Source organism: Neovison vison, chromosome 7, assembly GCF_020171115.1.
Source record: "Neovison vison isolate M4711 chromosome 7, ASM_NN_V1, whole genome shotgun sequence".
Taxonomy (NCBI): Eukaryota; Metazoa; Chordata; class Mammalia; order Carnivora; family Mustelidae; genus Neogale; species Neogale vison.
In genome coordinates this window covers 143,175,081-143,198,047 of record NC_058097.1, presented here as the reverse complement: position 1 = coordinate 143,198,047, position 22,967 = coordinate 143,175,081, and positions in this window count along the sequence as shown.

The window sequence follows — 22,967 nt, the reverse complement described above, 5'->3', positions numbered from 1 at the left end:
TCCTTGGACTTACCATAGGGAAATCATATTAAAGAGAAAGGAACATCATGTATTAATTAAACCATAATTTTTCTCTAATATCATAGATGCATTTTTTATCTCTAATCTCCAAATTTTCTTCAATATATTACCAAATATTATAAGTTTTCCTTTTATTAATTTAGGAACTGTGCCTTATTTATGTTTTTATTTCCTTTCCTAGTTAAGTCTCTGCTATACATGGGGCATTTGATCCTTTTAAATGAATGAAGAACACAGTATGTTCTCCTTAAATGCTCCTTGTCTTTTCTCCTCATTTTGTATTCCTCTACATACCTTTCTCCTATGCCATTGTCCTTACTATACAGTCCTGTTAGTCCTCCACTTATTCTCCCAGATTTCACTAAATGATTGGAAAATCCTTTTGTTGGTCCCCATACACTCTTTTTTCCCATTATTCAAGCTCCTCCTAAAATTCCATTTGTGCTCTCTACCTGGCTACATCCCAAAGCCCAAATAAATCCTGACTTTTTCAAAAATTCTTCTCAGATTAAGAGCCAAGGGTCATTCCTCTTCCACCTCTATACTCTCTCGGAACTAGACCTGATACTTATGACACTTAGTACATTTTGTATCTGCATCTATACCTGTATTTACATATATATCTCACAAGATTTTTGGCCAGATAGTTCTTTAATTCTTTGTTGTGGGGGGACTGTCTGTACTGTGCAATGGCAGATATTTAACAATGTCTTCGGCTTTTATTCACTAAATGCCAGTAGCACATGCTCAGCTGTGACAACGAAAAACATCTCCAGAATTGCCAGATATCCCCTGGGGAGAGAAATATCCCTGCCCTCAACACTGAGAACCTCTGATTTAAGTCTATATCCATATTCATATCCAAGAATAACACTGACTGGCTGATCTTATTTATTTATTTATTTGAGAGAGAGACAGTGAGAGAGAGCATGAGCGAGGAGAAGGTCAGAGGGAGAAGCAGACTCCCCATGGAGCTGGGAGCCTGATGCCGGACTTGATCCCGGGATTCCGGGATCATGACCTGAGCTGAAGGCAGTCGTCCAACCAACTGAGCCACCCAGGCATCCCTGACTGGCCGATCTTACTCTATGTTAGGCACTATGCAAAAGAGCATATGTTACCTATTTTAATCTTTATGATGATTTTAAGTGATATTATTAGCACCAATTTAGACATGAGGAAAGTGTGGCTCAGAGAGATAAATAACTCACAACAAAATGTACTGCAGAATGTCCATGTGTCTTTGCACCACATTACCTGACAATTTAGGAAGAACAGGATTCCTGTCACTTGCTTTCACCTTTCTACCTCCCTCAGGGTCTATTGTGTGATAGTTGTATAATTATAATTAAAAAAATTAGTTAATCAAAAGGAATACTCTTATTAGACTTATAATATGAACTATACACTCTCCTTGGGCTTTACATTTTCTGGATTTGCATTACTATGAATTGTCTACCTATTCCTTAACCCTGGTATGTTTATATTAAGCATGTAAATTGGATATAATTATATTACTTAAGTGTAGTATTTAATATATAATTGTGTTAATCTTTCTGTGTATCTTCAAGTTTTGGCATCATAGTACAATGAAAAACAGATGAGCTTTCAGAATCAAAATGTTAAATTTAAATTGTGACTTCATGCTTAACCAGCTATGTGGCATTTACTTCAAAACCTAAACATTTCATGGTCGGTGCAAAGAATATAGAGATAAAAACTTCATTCCTGATTATCTAGACAATTATACTCTAGTAAAGGGAAATAAAAATTGAAAAGGAATTAATTCAAATACAAAGCTATAATGTAAATAACATATACAAAGTATAGCAATGGCACAGAGGAGGGAAGGGCTAACTCTTATCAGGAAAGGATAGGGGAACTTCTAAGAGAGTCAGCACTCATGGTAGGTAATAAGGGATACACAAAGCCAACACACAAGCATCTTCAACTTCCTCAGTCTCAATTTCACTGTTTGTAAAACAAGGATAATTCTATCTGTTTCATAGGGTTGTTACAAGTACTAAATCATCCTGTTGGACAGAAGGTAAACACATGATAAACACTGCCTTCTTTCTATTTCCTTTAACAGTAAGGGCTTTGTCAATCATTTTTTTTATAGATTGCCTATTATATGGCCATAGGAAAGTATAAGGAATTTTCATTCATCAACAAGATAGTTGATTTCATCCCTTCCTCAGATATCCAAAGCAAATCTTCACATTCTTTGTATATTATTCTCCAAGGAATATGAGCAAGTTCTACATCCTACTGCAAAATGTTGTACAGATATACTTATCAGGAAAAAAAAAGAAAGAAAGAAAAGAAAGAAGAAAAAAAAAAGGCAATCTTCTACACAAGTCTTCCATGACCTTCTTCCTTTCCTTAAAAAGGAAAAACAAAAAACAAAAACTATACAAATGAACATTCTGCCATGGTTGCTTTCTATTCTGCTCAATGACAGCAAATACAAGAAGAGAACAGGAAACCCTGAAAAGTAAAATCAAATCCCAAGTGCTTTGCACATCTTTTTGAGCCTCTGTGGAGGATTCTAAAGATTGACTCCTCTGTTATTCAAACTGCTTCACCCACTGCCCTCTGAGAGCTCCAGACTTGGACTGTATTTGGCATCTTTATCCCCTAATGTCCCTTGTCATCAAGATAAGTTTTTATTTCTCTTTGTAAAGTGACAGCAGAGATCTAAGAAGATGAAGAATCTTTCCCCACTGAGCTTCAAATAACTCACTTCTAAAGCACTTCCATAATTCTCACTGTGGCCAGGAGGTTATGAAGTCTCATTATCTCTGACCTTGGTCTTTCTCCACATCTATGACCCATGAGAAAAAAGGTCAGTTGCTGACACTCTTTCCTTCAACCAACATTTACTGAACACTTGCTAGGTGTGCCAGGTATGGTGCTAGGTTACAGGAATTCAGGTGCTAGGTTACAGGAATTTTTCACTCAGGAAATAACAAGGTGAATATAATCTGGTTCTATTCATTTCAGTAGTCGTATTCTCTTCTTTTTTTGGAAAATTGTTAATATAGTGAAAACATATTTAACAAAGTTTCTATTAGGCATCTTTATCACCCCAACTCTTAATAAGTCTCTTGATATCATAATGCAGAATTCAGAACACCTTTATAATGTGGCTTTGGTCTTAATATGTAGGCATACCTTGAGCTACAAGTTCAGTATGAGATAATTTCCACCATTCATGATGCTCTCTCCATAGTTTATTGTAGTCAGCTTATATTAAAAAAGAAAAAAAAAAAAACACTTGAAGTGTGAATTGTGCCTTATATTCCATGATTAGTAGACTCTGTCTACTGCAATTGCCTGCACTTGCCCTTGCAAATTGCATTCTTCACCTGGGTATTCAATGGCTCCTGTTAGATTGATTTTAATATATACAAATACAAACAAACTTACATACTTTATGTACATCTTTTCTCCTTTACATAGCACTGAATCAGTAGTGAGTCCAGTATGGAACTGAGGGACACTCACTGTACTAGTTGGCTAGAAAGGTCTCAGTTATTCAATTTGGGAGATTCAGAAGAGTTGAAGGATAAACTTGAGTCCGACATGAGATATCAACTTCTAAGGTGTCAAATGCAAAATATCAGATGACAGCAGTTGGGGACATATGCAATTTGATGATGCTATAAAGCCAGGAGATCCCAAGGGAATATTTAGAAAGCAGAAAGCAGGGCCCAGTCTCCAGGGAAAGAGTTGGCAGGGCAAGGTGAGGGTGCCAGGCTCATAGCAGATAAAGACCATATTACCAGAATCCTTTGTCTGTGAGGACTAGAAGCAGAAGTTGAGACCCTAATAGCAGCCAGTCTGGAAGCACAACCACAGCTGGTGATAGACTGATAATTGCTATGTGCTAGGGCTCCTAAAAGTGCTCAGTATTGCTCTTAAACTTGCACATGAACAATTCACAGACTATATCCAGATGGCAGGCTTTAGCGGGAAAGAATCACATATTCTTCTACTAGTCTAGATCTTCAAAGGCTTAGGGATGAGTCAAGGCAGAAGCAATAGAGTATGCATCTTTATGGCACATAATATATACACCTACCCTGGCACACAAATATACTCCTTAAATGATGATATTGTGAGTAAATATAAAGTTTGAACTCAGCCTGTGTGGAAATAAACGTATTCCTTTCTGCCTGTCTGCCTTCCTGCCTTCCTTCCTTCATTTAATAAATACATATCATGGGGTGCCTGGGTGGCTCAATGGGTTAAGCCTCTGCCTTCGGCTCAGGTCATTATCTCAGGGTTCTGGGATTGAGCCCCGCATTGCATCAGGCTCTCTGCTCAGCAGGGAACTTGCTTCCCCCCTCTCTCTGCCTGCCTCTGATCACTCTCTCTCTCTGTGTCAAATAAATAAATAAGATCTTAAAATAAATAAATAAATGTGTGTGTGTGTGTGTGTGTGTATATATATATATATATATATATATATATATATATATATATATATAGTGCGAACTATGTGACTGTTACCTTCGGGTATATAGAAGAAAACAAGCAGAAAAGGTATTTGCTTACATGGAACTTACATTTTGTGAGGACAGGAAGTGATAATCAAGATTCAAATAGGATAATATAAAAAAATATGCATGCCCTGGAGATAACAAAATATGGTACTGTGATAAGAATTTTGCTTCTATATCTACATGAAGATAATTATGACTAAATACAGATTAATAGGACATGAAGGGGACTAATTCTGCCTTCTGGATATAATGGTATGTCTACCATTTATTCTCCTTTCCCTAATCACATTTTCTGATTTTGCTGTTATATCACATTCTCTTGCTGCAACCCTCTCCTAAAATTTAATATTTGACTAAAACATATTATTTGACTAAACATATTATTTGACTAAAACATATCAATAACATTTAGTTTTCATAAGTAATATTTTTGAGACTAGCTGAAAAGGGCAAACAGGGGAAAGGCAGGATGAGCTTTGGGGTCCAGGCAGAACCTTCCTCTTCAGAGCACTGGATTATCCAATGCCAGCCTATGGTAAATAAATAGTCAGTGCTCAATAAAAATTCTCTTTCCTTGTACCATGCGTATAAGGAAAAACAGTATATTCTCCTGGATGTACCCATGGCTTTTGGCTTTGCATTATGCAGAGTATGTCAAAATCTTAAATCCACAGATTTCTTTATGAATTCCTTGCACACATCAGCTTAAGCCCCGTATGACCAAGGGATCACTAGAAGGCTCTTATGTGTAAAAGTGAAGAGCCTTTTGATAGCAGGGATTTGATTTATAGAAAAGAGAATCTTTTCCACAACAAACTAATTTTTCTTATTCTAATGAATGAAAGAAGAGACAAACCCTACCTTTAATTCTTGCTTGGCTGCCCACATGGATAAGTTATTAATCTCACCATGCCTCTGTTTTCTTGTTTGTAAACAGAAGGATGCCTAATCGCTTTGAGGTTCAAAAGCAATTACATGTTCATGTACACTCACATACCTAAAATCTGTAACACAATGTTTGGCACATAGTACACATTTAATAAACATTTTCTTCCTCTTTGAGGAGCTCTGGCTTTAATTTCACACAAGTCACAAACTGAACCCATAAAGATGAAAATAAAGAATATAAAATTTGAAAATGTGTAATTTACTGAAAGCACAAGAACCATTAATTGTCAGTGATGGTTCTCATTAAACTAGCAGCATATGTTGCTATTATAAGGATGTTTGTCATGAGCTCCTGAGAGGTCTATTAACAATAAAATCCTATTATTCCAGATGTTTCATATCCATGTAATACACCCACAATAATTAATTTCATATGGGCTAAATTCATAAATCTAGAAAACTAGAAAGACACGTTATTCACCACAGAAGGCATCTTACATTCTATTTATAATCAGACTGAAATGCTAAAAAGTGCCATTAATTACAGGGAAGCCCACTATCATCTTTCTTTATCTCTAGAATGGACTTTGAATTTTAAAATAATTCATTACCATTCTAAATGCAGCATCTGAAAAAAACAAAGAGAAGTTGCTACTACATCTGCTGCTGCAGCCACAGCCTCTCCTTCTAGGAGCACGTCTGTCACTGCCTTTCTGGTGTAACTCCCAGCTGGCATAGGCTGAATCCCTACTTTGTGCCAGGAACTCGATTAGGGCACTTTACATGTGTCATATAAATGTGTCATGTAAACAAGATGTCTGTTAGTGAGATAACTGTCCCACTTTATGAAGTCTCCCCCTTCTAGAAGATAAAGCCTCAAAGAAGTTAAATAACTGATCCAAGGTCACAGCTCCTCAGTAGTTGGGCTAACATTTGAACTCAGAACTCTTACACCAAAACCTGGTTTCTTTTCACATTACCAAGCAGCCTATCCACAGCACCAATAAAAACTTTCATTTATTCTATGCCTGACTTAACCTGTCAGATAGCCCGAGATGGGGAGAGATCAAAAGGGGGCACTATGGGGCGCCTGGGTGGCTCAGTGGTTAAGCCGCTGCCTTCGGCTCAGGTCATGATCTCAGAGTCCTGGGATCGAGTCCCGCATGGGGAAATCTCTGCTCAGCAGGGAGCCTGCTTCCCTCTCTCTCTCTCTGCCTGCCTCTCTGTCTACTTGTAATTTCTCTCTGTCAAATAAATAAATAAAATCTTTAAAAAAAAAAAAAAGGGGGGCACTATGGTAGAGAGACTGAAGGTAATACTGGAACTGTCACTCAGTACCACAGTCCCCTTCACAAAGGGCACAACCAAGAATTAAAGCCAGCGTTCAGATCTCACACATCCCCAGCACCTGTCATGGACTCTGGCATATAAAATCAATGTTTATGGAATGACTATTTATCACATGGTTAGAGATCATGTGATAAAACAAATTCAGGCTATAGGAAGACAAAACAAGAATTCAACAGGTGGAATTTTAAGTTTATGGTATTGTGAACTAACCATGGATAAAGGGAGCATCTGGAATAATTTACTGCTTTCAAACTTGAGAATGGAACTGCTAGAACAGCAACTGTATTACATAAAAAACAGCTATGTTAATAGTTGGTATTTATTGAGAACTAGCTATGTGTCAATCACTATACTAAGAATTTGAATCCTCGTAACAACTCTATGAGATAGATGTTCTTATTATTATACCTGGGCACAGAGAACTTAAATAAGAAAGATCCCACAGTAAGACACAGAGCCAGTATTCACAGAAGTCTGGCCCAGAGTCTGCTTACCACCACTCCACTACATGCCTCTTGTGAATTCAAACTATGCTAATGGGATACCATGAAAGTTAGAATTCTCATATATATTTTAATATATATTCTTACATACTTTTAATAAATTTCTTATGTTTATATCATATACATAAGAAATTTAGCTAGAGAGCTAAACGGGCTGTAGGAATCAGGAAAAGTCAAGAGGAAAAAGATACCATCCAAGAAGCTAGAGAGTCTGGGTACCTCACACCACAGTGCAAGAATATTTGACATATGCTCTTACCTTTAATCTTCTCTGTAATTATGGCTGGTGATAGTCTGATGTTCAGAACTTTGACTTTCAAGTCAAAGAGAGCTGAGTTCAAGTCCAGCTCTGATGCTTTTTAGTTATGTGACCTGGGCTGGTTCATGACTTCCAATCTCTCATGTATAAAATACATGCAATTTTATACCTCTAATATACTAGAAGGCATTGGAAAAATTAAGCAAGATGTTACAAGTAGAGGGCCACCAGGGTGACTCAGTGGGTTAAAGCCTCTGCCTTAGGCTCAGGTCATGATCCCAGGGTCCTGGGATCGAGCCCCACATTGGGCTCTCTGCTCAACAGGGAGCCTACTTCCTCTCTCTGCCTGCCTCTCTGCCTGCTTGTGATCTCCATCTGTCAAATAAATAAATAAAATCTTAAAAAAAAAAAGATATCACAAGTAGATTACTAATGCAATACCACAAATATGCTTAAATGTGCTTATAGGTATTATTTATCATTTTTAGTACTCCTTTTACATATGAGAAATCAGAAGATTTGTGGGATGCAACAATAAATGACTGGAGAGAAAGCCACAGGTGTTGATGAAGAAATCTCTCCCCTGATCTATCTTCAAGTGGCAGCAATAAAGAGGAAACATATTCATTCAGTAGCTTCAGAGCAATGGCCATTTTTACATGTTATAAAGTTTGCTGGGTCCTGTGTCCAGTGCTAGCTCCAATCCATGAATGTTCTGGGTAGGCTTGTCCTGTTCCATTCCAGAGAGGAGGAATGTCCAAAGTAGCAGTAATCTATTTCTTCCAACTTCATGAGATATAAAATACAGTGAAATGAACACAAATAATCAAGGAGTCTATGTTTTAACTCTACTTTCAGATTTATAATATTTTGTCAAGAGATGACTTCTAGTAGCTACCATCACTATGATAACTGCCTGTATGAATTTACAAGCTGCAAAGGCTTTCCATGTATATTCTCTGTTGTGATTCTCACTATCTGGTAAGTTGCTGGAGTGTCAGCATTTATCTTCCATGATGTGGAAACTGAGGCTTGAAATATTTGAATGTATTGACCCAAATCATATGAACATAACAGAAAGAAGAATTATTTCATCAAATCTTGTCTCTTGCTTAAAATCTACCATGGCTTCTTACTACTCTCAAAATACAATCTGAATTCCTTTCCATGACTGGCTATATAACCTTGCTCCTGCCAACTTGTTGAACCTCATCTCAGACCACTCTTCCTCTTGCTCATAGTGCTCCACAACAGGGGCTTTCCTTCAAAGGAAGAAGCTTCTCATGTCTTACCTGCCTCCTTCGGCCCTGTCTATGGTCTAAGGACACAGAAGAAGCCAGCTGGCAGAGTTTTGGGCAGAACACACCTGAAATGTAAGGGAGGCAGTGGGGCACAGCCTTCATGTAAAAATCCTAGAGAGTTCTACCATGGAATGCTACTGAGGCTTCTTTAGATCCCATACATGGGGTTACTGAAGAGTAATTCTGTTAAAAATTATGGTCCAAAGACTGAGAGAAGGCAACTAACATTACTGAGTTATTTAAGTGTGATATCCTCTTAATTTTATATGTCTTAGTTACAGCAGAGGAAATTAGAGTTAATGAGATAAAAATAATTTGTCCAAGGATGCACAGTTTCTAAGCGGCAAGGTGGTATTTAAACTTGCTTATTGGGTTCTACAACGTATGACATTTCTCCTCTAAAAGGATGCCTTGATGCTACATTATCAGGATTACTTTACTAGGGCTATTTTAATTTTCCCACTAAAGACTAGAATGGTTCAAGACAGAGAAAAACAATCGGAGGGGTTTGAAGTGGCGGGGGGGTGGGAGGTTGGGGTACCAGCTGGTGGGTATTATAGAGGGCACGGCTTGCATGGAGCACTGGGTGTGGTGAAAAAATAATGAATCATGTTTTTCTGAAAATAAATAAATTGAAAAAAAAAAAAGACAGAGAAATAGTCCTAAACATAAAGGGAGAGTTAGCTGACCTTGTATCTGGGGAACACAGCTAGAAGGACTGGAAGACAAGGGAGCCTCAAAAGGACAAGAATTTAGATACACAGTATTTGTAAGATAAAATTATGGAAAAAAATAATGTTTGAATCACATTGTATATTTCTACTAGTTTTATCTTATTATGCATTAACAAGAGACATTTAATAAAAGCTTTACCCATCTTCAATTCCACTGTTTCAGTTGTTGAAAACAAACAGCACAATTTAATTATATCTTAAAGACTTGTCATCCAAAGACAAATTACAATGGATTTTCTAGGGTTTTGTGTTAAGAAAATCTACTTCCTGAGATATCAGTGTGGATAAAACACTCTGAAAAACTATGGGGCAGACAATGTCTGGATTTCAAAATCAAAAGGTCTGGGTCAAGGCTTACCTCCTACATTTCCTGAGAATTCTGGCATTTTCTGTAATCAGAATATATCAGAATCTCCTTCTTGTTATTCAACTGAAAAATGAGTGAAATCTTAATTTGCAGGGTTACTATTGATATAAAAACAACATGCACTTAAATATTTCCTATCAACTGTTGAAATCTAGCATGTCTACTCATATTACAAAAGGAATAAATGAGTGTACAAGCCCATGAATACTTTGAGATCATTTTAAATAATCTTAACACGGCATGCTTACAGGTGATGTTTTCATTTTAGAAGTAATTAATTCACTACCTACATTAATTCTAATTACGCTTCACATTGCTCTGAAAGAATAAAGGATCACTATTGTTTACTGATAATGGTCTTTAAAAATTACTGGAAAACAACACAATAATGATTAAAAAACTATGCTCACAAAAACTATCACATGATTACATCAAGATTCTGTGCTCATTTAATCCCTTTTAGTAGAAAATGATATGGTTCAACTCATAAAACCTTCTATTTTATATTTTATTGTAAAAAAAAATCTCTTGCCTCATGAACTTACCTCAAGCTCCCGTTATCTTCATAATGTATTTGGAAATGTGAAACCTTTCTTCACATGGTACCTGATTTTTAAGATTTTATAATATTGCATTTTTTACTTATGCCCACATCGAATGCTTGATTGAATCAATTTTTTTTTTCTGTTTTGCAACATTTTGGATTCAACAGCAGTTAGTAAAAAGGTAAATGTGATTTTCCCAATCTGTGATTTTGCTTCCAAAACTGAATTTAATAACAAGGGCTTATGCTATAGAGTAAATATATTTAAAAAGTGTGTGTCATGGGTTGGTTTATGTCCAGGATGGCAAGTATCTAGAATAAGAGACACCATTCCTCACCTCTTGCATCCAGAACAGACATTGCTGAGCAACTGCAATTTCCCTGAGGCTACTTTTCAACTTTTCAGTATAAATCTTGGATCATAAATTGATCATAACTAGCTATGAAATAAAATGTATCTATCCACATAGGCTTATGAATATCATAGCTTCTACCAGATGAAACAAGAAAGAATTTTAAGTGGACAGTGCACGTATTCTCAAACCATAGATACCTAGAGTGATGATAAGGGAAAGATGAGCCAAAGTTACCAATAAAAAAGATGGTCAATATTTAACCAGAGAGTTTAATTTTGTATAAGGACTTGGTAGTAGACTTAGAAGCATGCTTAGACTCCCTGCTTCTCAGGCAGTCCTCCTCTCCTTGATATGTCCACATGTTTGCACATATCTAGAGTGAATGTGCCGTTTAAGTATATATCATTTTATTTATTTAAGATTTTATTTATTTATTTTAGAAAGAGAGAGACAGAGAGCACACAAGTGGGGTGAAGGGGCAGAGGGAGTGAGAGTAGACTCCCCACTGAGCTTGGAGCCCAATGTGGGTTTGGTCTCAGGACCCTGAGATCATAACCTGAGCCAAAATCAAGAGCTGGATGCTCACCCAACCGAGCCACCCAGATGCCCCAAGTGTGTGTCATTTTAAAAGTGGTTCAGTTATTCTGGGGATGATTCTGCCATCTTTAGATCTGGCCTGTCACTTGAACCTTTATTAACTCTGGGTATTAATTAGTCCATTTCATACAATATATTTTCTTTTAACCTCATTGCAGGAAATACTTTTAAAAAAATTATTTAAAACCACAGAAAGATATCTCTTCTTTGCTATATATCATTTCAGAGATACCATGGAGTCCACAACTACCTGAACATAAGATTCTCATATCAAAAAGCTCTAACAGATTTTATAGTTATCCCAGTATTAGGAGATACTTTACAGAGGAGGGGGAGCAAGATGCAACTTAAGCCTAGCTGAGAAAGGAGAAAAGGAAAAATAACAGTTAAGGAAAACTTTCAAATATAGAGGACACATTTTCCATTTAGTGACCTGGCTATCTCTGGTCTCCCCCACCACCCTGCCTTTTCTGGGGGCATTTGACTACTACTTATGCAACTAGACTATCCCAGGATATAGAACAACATGATATAGACTAGGTTATGTTTGCAAAGCACTAGCTTGGTTGGGATAGCAAACACCAGATCCAACTTTTTATTAAATCTTTTTTGATCCATATCTTACTAAAACTTTTACCTTTTCTAACAAAACAAAACAAAACAAAACAAAAAAACAAAAGAACTATTCAACTCCTCAGTTTCTTCAAAACTGGACTAAAGCAGTCCTGTGCCTAAATTCCTACTGTGATGTTATGCCCTAATTTGGTAACAGTTCACCTACTCACATATTTTATTCATGCACCTAATAATCACTTACTGAATATCTACTATATTGCCAGAATAATTATTAGGCATTTTGATACAGAGTTAAATGAAGATAGGTGCTTCTGATCTGTTGAGAGACATGTATGTTTATAATCCAGATTATAAGAGTCTCTTATTACCATAAAAGACTCAATCTCACAAAAAACAAAACAAAACAAAACAAAAAAAAAAAAAACTGAGGGTTGCTGGGGTTGGTGGTGGGGTAAGGATAGGGTGGTAGGGTTATGGACATTGGGAAGGGTATGTCCTTTGGGGAGTGCTGTGAAATGTGTAAGCCTGATGATTCACAGACCTGTATCTCTGGGGCAAATAATACATTATATGTTAATAGAAATAATTTTATAAATAATAAATAAAGTGTGTTTTCTGTAAGCATTGAAAAGGAAGCAGTTAAGGATGGTCCAGGAAGTCAAAATTGACTTTTCAGACAAGAGAAATATGGGTTAAGCATGTAAAGGAGGAGCCATAGTTTGAGGTGGCTCAAAGGAAGAAGAGAGTAAACAGCATATATAAAAGCAGTGGGAAGGGGGCGCCTGGGTGGCTCAGTGGGTTGAGCCGCTGCCTTCGGCTCGGGTCATGATCTCAGGGTCCTGGGATCGAGTCCCGCATTGGGCTCTCTGCTCAGCAGGGAGACTGCTTCCTCCTCTCTCTCTGCCTGCCTCTCTGCCTACTTGTGACCTCTCTCTGTCAAATAAATAAATAAAATCTAAAAAAAAAAAATAATAATAAAAAATAAAAGCAGTGGGAAGTAAAAGTAAGCCTGGAGTGCAGGTTGTTCATGAGTGCTGGAATGGGGGGATGGCATGGCTGTGACAAAAGTCCTCTAGGAAGGTAGGTTGGGGCAGACTCTGAAGGGCCTTTAATGTCATGCCAGAATTTGGTATTAAAACTGGAAGGTGGTGGGTGAGTGTCTGACTCTTGGTTTCGACTTAGGTCGTGATCTCAGGGTCCTGTGATCATGCCCCTGGTTGGGCTCTGTGTTCTGCGTGTAGTCTGCTTGAAACTCTCTCTCTCTCTTTCTCTCTCTGCCTCTGCCTTTATCCCCAGCACACCTGTGCTCAATATCTCTGAAATAAATAAATCTTAAAAAAGAAACAACAACAACAAAAGAACCTAAAGGTTGGTGATTTTAAGCAAGTGGTACATCAGAATTACCTGAGAAATGTACTCAATATTCTTAGTCTCACCACAGACACTGAACCAGCATTCCTGAGGTATACTCGTCATCTATGTTTTTAAGGAACTCTCTAGTAATGCTGATCTATAGCTGGCTCTTGGACTCACAGGGGTAGCTGATGTTGTATCCATAACCTAGTTCTGGTAATACAGTTATCTTTGCTTATTCTCATCAGTTCCCTCCAGAAAATGGCATTCTGCCTCTGAATACCAGCTTCAAAGTCACTGAAGGACTCTCCATTGAAGTTGCTCTCCAAAGCCACACAGCTGTTTAGGGAACAAGTAGAGGGCATAATCCAATACTCCTGAAATCCAGTCCATATTTTTAGCTTTTCTTTTTCTCCTTTGCCTTGTGTAGATGGTATGAGCAAAATATGGCTTGACAATGAGGAGAGTCACCAAATTATTTTAACGCGTAAAAAGGAATTAATAGCACAAAGATAAGATGGATCTAGATAGGTACTCTAGGATCCTTTCCTTCATAATATATTTCTCTTTGAAATATCAGTTATTTTATTGTCTTTTTTTTTTAACTGCGAGTTGAAAGTCCCTTGAGGGCACAAATGTTTTATTGATAATCTAGATAATCTAGATAATCTAGATAATCTGGCTCCAACACAGAGCCCAACCCCTATCAGATACTGACAAAATGCTTTACTGACTAAATAAATAAAGCAGTCCCAATAATTATAACTTACTATGGTGTTTAATAGTTCATATTCCAATAATTACCTGCCTACCCCAACCTGCCCACCCAGACTAATGCTCAAGAGAAGGGGCTGAGTCTACTACTTCTCTGTAATTCTAGTGTCTGGTCCCAAATCTGAGATAGAGAAGGCACATACTACATAGATTTGAATGAATTAATTAAATGATGTAAAGAATTTGTTTTCATTCATGTTTAAATTCAAAGTCAAATCAAATCATGGACTCTTTCTTATTTAATTCTCTCTCCTCAGCCTATGAAGACTGTGGGGAAAAAATATGATTTTAAATACTGACAGGACTCTTTCTTGATGACCTTTACTCAGATTGAGAAGCTGAGGTTTTTTATAAGCTAGGTTTATCCCATAAGATTCCTGAAAAGGTCTAGGTGGGAAGGCAAGTAAACACGTGGTTGTCTTCACAGAGATGTGTGGGGCAAGAAGAGGCAGTGAGTGACACAGAATTTATTATGAACATAGAACTCCCCGGGGCAAAAGCAGGCAAATTCAACTCCAGTATCTTCAGGATGGATTATTTCAAATGGTGCTGACAGCCTCAGCCATCTGTGAACAATTTGGTCATGCCTAACTTCTCTGACCTTTTTAAGTGCCAGGTACTTCTTTGACCATATCTGTCAAACTTTGGCAGCATCTTGACTCAGGTTGAGCAAATGGCTCCTCTCAAAGAATCTAAACAGCATCCTAGCTTCAGAGGGTTCCCGCCCCCCATAATTGTACAGAAACTAGACGAATACTATTAGGGTTGAAGGACAGAATTGTGAAGGAGGATCAAAAAAATAGCTGGGGGAGGCCTAGTTAAAAGAATATATGCATAAGGGGCATTTTTCTGTGTATAGAATTATATAAAATTAAGGTATATATCTTATTTAGTAAGCTTCTAAGATCAAACATTTTATGCCTGAGAAATGTTACTTTTCTATCTATATATTCATGCATTCATTCATTAATACATCGATAAAATATTTATTGAGTGCATTCCAACTGAATGCCTACAGTGGACAAGAGAGCAAGATATGTCTCTATAATTTAGATTATTACAATATAATCCACAGGTAATTATGGTAAGAACCAACCACTGAAGTGATTAATATTGCATGAGACAGAAAAGGAGGACAATCAAGTATAGCAGGAGTCAGTGTAGTCAGTGTCCAGAGGATGATGGATACAGCAAATACTTTCTCTATTCAAACATGAAGAACAATTGGAAAATGTTATAGTTGGGCGAATATTTCAGGCAAAGGAATCAACAGGTATACAAGTCTAAAGATCTGAGAACTCATAGCCTTCTTTGAACGGAAAATAGTTCAGTATGGCTAGAGCAAAAAGTGATGGGCTGTATATGTGAGAGGAAGGAGAGGGAAGCAAGAGAGGCAGGAAATGAGGGAGGTGGGTTTGGGGTCAAATCCCAAGGAGACCTGAACACCACGTTAAGGAATATGGACTTGATTCTGAAAGCACCTGGGAGCTATTAAAGGGCTTTAACCAATTGATTCATTTGATCACATTTGTGCTTTAGAGAGACTGTTGAAAGCATGGGTGGAGGGTGGATGAAAAATAGGGGGCTATATGTTTCAATGTCTAAGTGAGATACAGTGGCTTGAATGAGTATGGAAATGGGAGATACACAGAATTAGTATATTTTACTTATATTCAGGCAGTAGAAAAGACACAACTAAATGACTAAATGTTAGAAGGCAAAAAGGAGAAAACAAGGATCTTCCTGGGATATTGGCTTGATCTTCCTTTGTACTGAGAGAATTTTTTGGGTCAGCACAGAAGGTAGTCCACTCACTCCTAGGTAAAGGCTTCATGTTCTAGTCTTTAGAATTAGAAGTCAGTGTCCGAATCGCATGTGAAGTTTCCTACATATTAATTTTAGGTATTTTTTTATATGCCAAGATGAGGGTTTCCAGGGAGAATGCCAGTTTTACAACTTCTTTTACTGGCTTTAAAAAATCTCAAGAAGAAAATATACTTCAAGCATTCAGGAATTAGTGACATTGGTTAAGGAGCGTTATTTAATCTAGGTTAACAAAACATTTTTGCACACAGCTTTATCTGATGAACAGATCAGAGATATACCTCTCATTTAGAGAGGTAAGTTGTCTTAACAAGGACCTATTCTTGGGATAGGTCCTCTCCTCTCAGAGAAGCTCTATATGCTTAAGACACCAAGGAAGGATAAGAAGCATGGTTTTCAGCCTTCATAATTTTTTCAAGTTTTTGTTGTTTTTTGGTATATTAACAGCCAATGTAAACATCAAACTTATCCGTGTTAAAACAGGGATAATTTTGTTTTGAAGTACTGAAATAACACTGCAAAGCTACGAATTCTACCCTGACGCCCATCACCTGTGCTTTTGTGCAAAGTCAATTTCATTGTCGGATGCTCTTCATTTTTTGAAAATTTGAACTACATGCTGTACTGTGCATTGGATGAGACAAAGTACATGAAGATATTTTCAACTATAATCATAATTTATAGTATTCTTATTATCCATTGTGAATAGAGGTCAGAATCAGTACATTTGAAAGGCAGAGAAAATGAGCTAAATTTGAATGTGAACACAGAGGAATTTTGGTAAGAAGTACAATATTCATTTCTCCTCCAGGTGAGGAAGCCCGCATAATGCTTACATGGTCCTGAGGACACCAAGGTCATCAACTTGGGAAGAGCAACAGTATGGTTATTTTCAGAAGGAACTGTTTTTGTGTAAAGCATTTCACTGTAAAAAAAAACAGTACAAGCTATCTTAAGAAAAGCTTTTTTTGAGTGTGTTTAAAGTCTCCTAAATTTCCTGCATATAAATGTTGAATACCTCCAAAATGTCAATCAATCTTGTTTTTCAGTTAACTCGGAATAAAATGATAATGAAGTTGCATTTAGTCTGCGCCTTACACAGAGTGAGAGTAATTAGACTTGGAAAAGACCTATTAGGGTTTCCAATTTCATCTCTCTGCCCAGAAAGGACTATTCCTCCTGAGAGTTGCTTGTTACTATGTTCTGACTAGTTTTAAAAGTCTCAAAGGAAGAAGTATTTACTACATCTTCGGGAAGGGCTATTTAATTACAGGCTTAAGAGGAAGGAATACCTGCCTAGGAACCAGAAAGCATGGATTTGGTTTCTGATTTTGCAGTTTCTTAGTTTGTGGCTTTGAGCCAGATGTCTAGGCTAGCTAAGTTTCTATTTGCAAATGGTATCAAACTCCTATCACAGAAAATTGTGATGAGGATCAAGAGAGCAAACACATGTAAACTGACAAAGAGCTTGGAATATTACAGTCACCTGATAAATAACCATTTCTCTCCTTGAAAACCGTCTATACAGCTACTTCCTCACTTGCTCCTACTTCCCCAGTCTACTTCTCCCAATGCGTTCTTTGAGGTAAATATACTTTCTGACTTGGAGGGGCAGGATATTGCTGTTTTTCTTCTTTCTGGGTGTCCATGTGTATTAGTTTCTTAGGGCTACCATAACAAAATGCCACACATTGGGTTGCTTAAAACAAATTCTAGGGGTCAGAAGTCTGAAATCAAGCAAGGCCATACCCCCTCTGAAAGCTCCAGTGAAGATTCTTCCTTTCCTCCCTTTAGTTTCTCCTGATTCCCAGCAATCCTTTGTATTCTTTGTCTCGTAGCTAGTTCACTGTGTTTCTGCCTATGACTTCGCATGGCTATTAACCCTGAGTGTGTGTACTTCTGTATGTCGTCTCCTCTTCTTATGAGGATAGGAATCACTGGATTTGGCTCATCCCAATCCAAAATGATCTCATCTCAATATTTATATCAGTAAAGATCCTTTCTCCAAATTATAACCCATCATGAGGTTCTAGATGGACATGATTGTGGGGGTAATGCTTCAACTCATATGTCATTTATCATGTGTCTCCTTAGCCAACTTCCCAAAGGAGCAGCTTATTCCCTTTTAAGATTCACTGAAGACTCTAATAAGTCATAACCGTCAGGATGCTGACTTGGTCAACAATCATACTTTCTCTTTTGACTTAGTTTCAGCAATTTCCTAAGTGTTTTCTTATTAGTGCCATTAGCCAAAAAAAATTATTACCACTCTGACCCAGTTGTACTTAGATTTCTCTGAAGATCCTGAATGCTGAGTGAGAGAATAAAGGAAGGATGAGAAATTTCCATTACAAGACAGAAAAGAGAGTCTAGCCTAGGAATAGTCCTAAAGTGCTAACTTCTTCTGCGCCATCCTTTACCCTTTGCAATGGAGTTAATGTAAGTCCTTATTCCCTTCCAAGGTACTGCTGAGTGACTTAAATAAGTCATTTAATTTCTCTCACCATTACCACTCCTTTTTATACATGAACTAGGGGAAAAAAAGCAAGTTTCTTGACTGTTTCTCAAGGTTGTTGAAAGGGCACTATGATATGACAAATGAGAAAGTAATTTTGAAAGGTTAAGAAATACACGTTTGAATTACTTTGAAGAATATTATCATTGCCCCACTAGATTGTAAATGACTTGAGAATTCATATTTAGTTTTTCTCATGCTTCTTCCTTCTTTATCCTTTTCCACAGAGCACTCTACTAATGCCTGTAATAAACCTTTACTTATTTGGGGATCTCAATTTATGTGAAATTAAGTTGAATGGCTACATTTCAAAATTCCAAATTTGGGGTTTTGTTTGTTTGTTTGTTTTTAAGATTTTATTTACTTATTTGAGAGTGAGTGAGAGCTAGACAAGAGAGAGCATGCTCATGAGCACACACAAGGGGAGAGGAAGAAGCAGACTCCCTGCTGAGCAGGGAGCCTAACACACAGGGCTAGATCCCAGGACCCTGGGATCATGACCTGAGCCGAACGCAGCTGCTTAACCCACTGAGCCACCCAGGCGCCCCAGGAATAGCTTTTCTACAAATTTTGGGATTCTTTCACAGTTGTTAACTAAATTCCTTATTCTGTTTTTGAATTTCTTTTTATACATGTCAAATGTCCTTCTGCATTTTTTCAACATGAATAGTCAAAATCATTATTTATTTGTAATGAAAACTGCCCCCAATAAATTGTTTGCTGTTGAATTTATATAAAACAAATGTGAGAGATATTGTTTGTGTATAAGAAAAATGTGTGAAATAACTATTGTATATAAAGCTCTTGATAGATAGTGACAAATATACATAAAATACCCCACTGGTCCAGTTCCTACCAATTCTCCTACACTCTACTAAAAGTTCCATTAGCATTTCAATCCATTCCTTTGATGGGATCCACAAGGCCATAAGCCAATATAAATAACAACAGAGAAAGGTAATGTAAGAAAAAAACAGAAAAAAGACAAACTTGCTCATTTTAGCATTGTTTGCTAGCATTTAACTGTGGTAGGATAAGTACTTTTCAACATTTAATTCATATGAATGAATATATTCATGAGCATGTGATTCCATTATTCTCAAGTGAGTCAGTCAAGGTGACAAGGCAATTTATTTTAGATAACATGAGGGATCAACTTTTTTTGGCTGTTAATGTTTGATTTGACAAGAGCTGGATCTTGCTGTGGACCTAACCCTTGTTTTTTCTTATTTTATTTTGTTTGCTTTAAAAAAACTAAATAATTCATTTATTAGTAATAATGCAAGTTCCCCTCACCTTCTTCTCTTTCTTTTAACCTTTCATTAAATTAGATTCAATCTTATGTCTCTGTATGAGATACAGTTCTTTTTTCTTATGGGTTGATTTCTTTTCTTTTCTTTTCTTCTTTCTTTCTTTCTTGAACACACATGGGCACCCCCCCCCAGGTGTACTGTACTGAGGGTTACTATTCTTTATTAGAGAAAGGAGTCTATATATATTGGTTCTGTAAGGGCCTATTTAGCCAGAGCGATTCCATCTTGGTTAAACAGTTACTTTGTTGGTTATGCAGTAAAACTTAAACTGACCCTGCACCCCACCCCCCCAGAGGAACTTACTTAAAAGCAAGTCCGGGAAACCAGTAAAATATGGTCGACCAGTCCCTGATAACAGAGCCCAGAATACAAGGACAAGTCAGGCCAGGTGGAGACATCCGATCAGTAAAGCGTACATACTATCTCCCTAACTACCAAAGAATGTGGGCCCCGCCTTTTGGGTGCCTTTTGGGCACCAATTCTGACCAAAGTGATAGCCTAGTTCAAATAACTACTATAGGGTGAATTGTAATTCAATTGGCCACCCATGTGTGACCTAGCATGACTGTGCAACTTTCTCTCTGTGTTACAATCTCATTGGCCAGGCTCAACCACAAGGCCTTTGCTCTATATAAGTTAGTATGCAAGGCTGGGAGGGATCGCTCTCTCTGCAAGAGGTGGCCCCAAACGGTCGGTTTGGTTCTCCATGCTTGGCGCTAAATAAAGCTTTGCTTGACCTTGGCTTTGTATCAGTCTCACTCCTTGGATCACAGACCCTAACAGTTCTATTGTTTACTGGCATTTAACTTAGTTTCTCTACATCTGCTTTTCTAATTTGTAAATAGGGAATACCAACTTTGTATGGATTTTAGGAGGATAAAAGGAAAGAACCTGAATATTACAGAGGCAAAAAAAATGTCTAGCTGAAATGTTTCTTCCACTTAATAGCTGTCTGGCTCCTGGGTAAGCCACTCATTGCACTGAGCCTCAGGTTCCTCATATTTAAAGTGAAAATAACAGCACCCAAATCACGGTTCAGAAGATTCATAGGATGACAAAGAAGTCACTTAAATGTTTTCTGAGAATATAAAATTATTTAAAGACTCGGTAATGGGCAGCATTTAGAAAGCATGAATTTGCCTGGGTGGCTCAGTCGGTTAAATTTCTACTTCCGGCTTAGGTCATGATCCCAGGGTCTGGGCCAAGTGCATAGGGCTCTCTGCTCAGCAGGGAGCCTGCTTCCCTCTTTCTCCCTGCCTGCCTCTCTGCCTACTTGTCATCTCTCTCTGTTAAATAAATAAAATCTTTTTTAAAAAGCACACACACAAAAAAAGAAAAATGCATTCAAGTTCTTCAATAAGGGCTATTTCTTATCTTTAGAGGTGTGTTTTTTGGAGTGGGATGGAATTATATTTCCTACCCCAATGTTATCTACTACAATGAAAAATTTAAATTTCTAAATGTAACAGCTCTGATACTGTCTAAATAAACTATCTCCTAAAAGTAATACTTTTAAAAAATATTCTTTAAAGCTAACACATGGAAATTTAAAGGAAATGTTAAATTAAAAACAGTATTCTATTATCTCTATGGCCACTAGCACTTTTTGCAGTGGAGGAGCCGATTTCCATAGTAGAATGGAACTATTAAAAAAAGAAAAAAGAAAAGAAAAAGAAAGTAAGAAAGATGAGTATACAAAAGACAATAGAGAAATCCAGAGTTATAAATATGACATGAAGTCATAAAGTGAAATGGATAGGTTGCTGGTAATATTAAGACAGCTAATATACCCCAGGCAGACAGACTCCTAAGGTTCATTGCCATTATAGTGTAACTGCAGATTATAAAACATTTTGCCCAAAACTCATATCCTGCAGACTCCCTCAAAACATCTATGGAGATCCTATCTACTGAAAGAAACTCTGTATATCACAGTTATTAGTATGTAGGCCCAGAAGCTTTATGCCCATGATGAACAGATTTGATGTGTTAAGTGATCCTAGGCCATTCAATTTGTGACCCACACAGAGATTTGAAAAGTAACTGGGTACAAAATTGCTAAATACACTTCAATTTAGATTAACTAAGAGCTTATAAAAAGAAAAATGGCTAAAAAAATTATATAATTAGTACAGCTCTCCTAAGGAGAGATATAATTATAGTAATCATAAATCATTTTTCTCTCATAACTGTAAATAGAAAACGAAGGGAAACTGACAGACCCTCTTCACTAGTTTTGTTTCTGCTGAGAAAATATTTTTTGACTTGGGTAACTGTCACACATGATTGTCAGTTGGGGGAAAATGGGGGAAGAAAAACCATCTTAATTTCTGGGAAAAAAAATTTTTCAGTAATTGCCATAAATGTTCTTTGATAAGCATGAACTTTTCACACTTCTGATAGTTCCCAGGCTGCCTTTGAGAATGGGGGAATGAACAAGAAAAAAACACCTTTGTGCTTCTGAATAACCTTTATTCTAAGCCTAAACTTGAGATGTCTTAAGGACGATCTTTGACAAAGTCAGGTTTTATTATCTTTTTTTCTCCTCTACTGTGGGGATCTGGAAGGGGGAAAAAAACCGGTACAACTGCCTTTATTTCATGCTGGCCCACATTTCAATTTCATTGTAAAACTGAAACATACTAGAAAATTTACTTAGTCTATAAATATGTTTGTCTATAGATAGAGTTATTTTTAAAAAATAAGACGCTTTGTATTTGGGAAACTTGGGTTTTTTTAAAGACATCTACAAAATTGTATTTTTTGATATTTTTTTCTCCCAATACTATCAGGTTGCTTATACTGATATCATAATTTGGATAACTTCAGAGAGATCTGGGCCTTCTCTTTCACAGCCTTGACAACATAACCAAAAAAAGTGGCAAAAAGGAATATAATTTGACAAGGCAGATCTTTCGAAAACAGCAATGTTTGAAACACAGTGTGCTAAAGCTAATGGGAAGATTCTCTTTATTTCAATGTTTTGTTTTTGCTTGCATTTTTGCTTTAACAACAAAACAAAGGGAAGAATAAGAAAACACTCCTTGACATGCAAAATGGCTTTGACAATGATGGCACCATCCTGACAGAGTATTATTATTTTTTTTTTTCTAAATTCCTTTAATATATCCAACATAAAACCATTAAACTACTCTGGAAGTCCAACCTCTAAATCATTTTG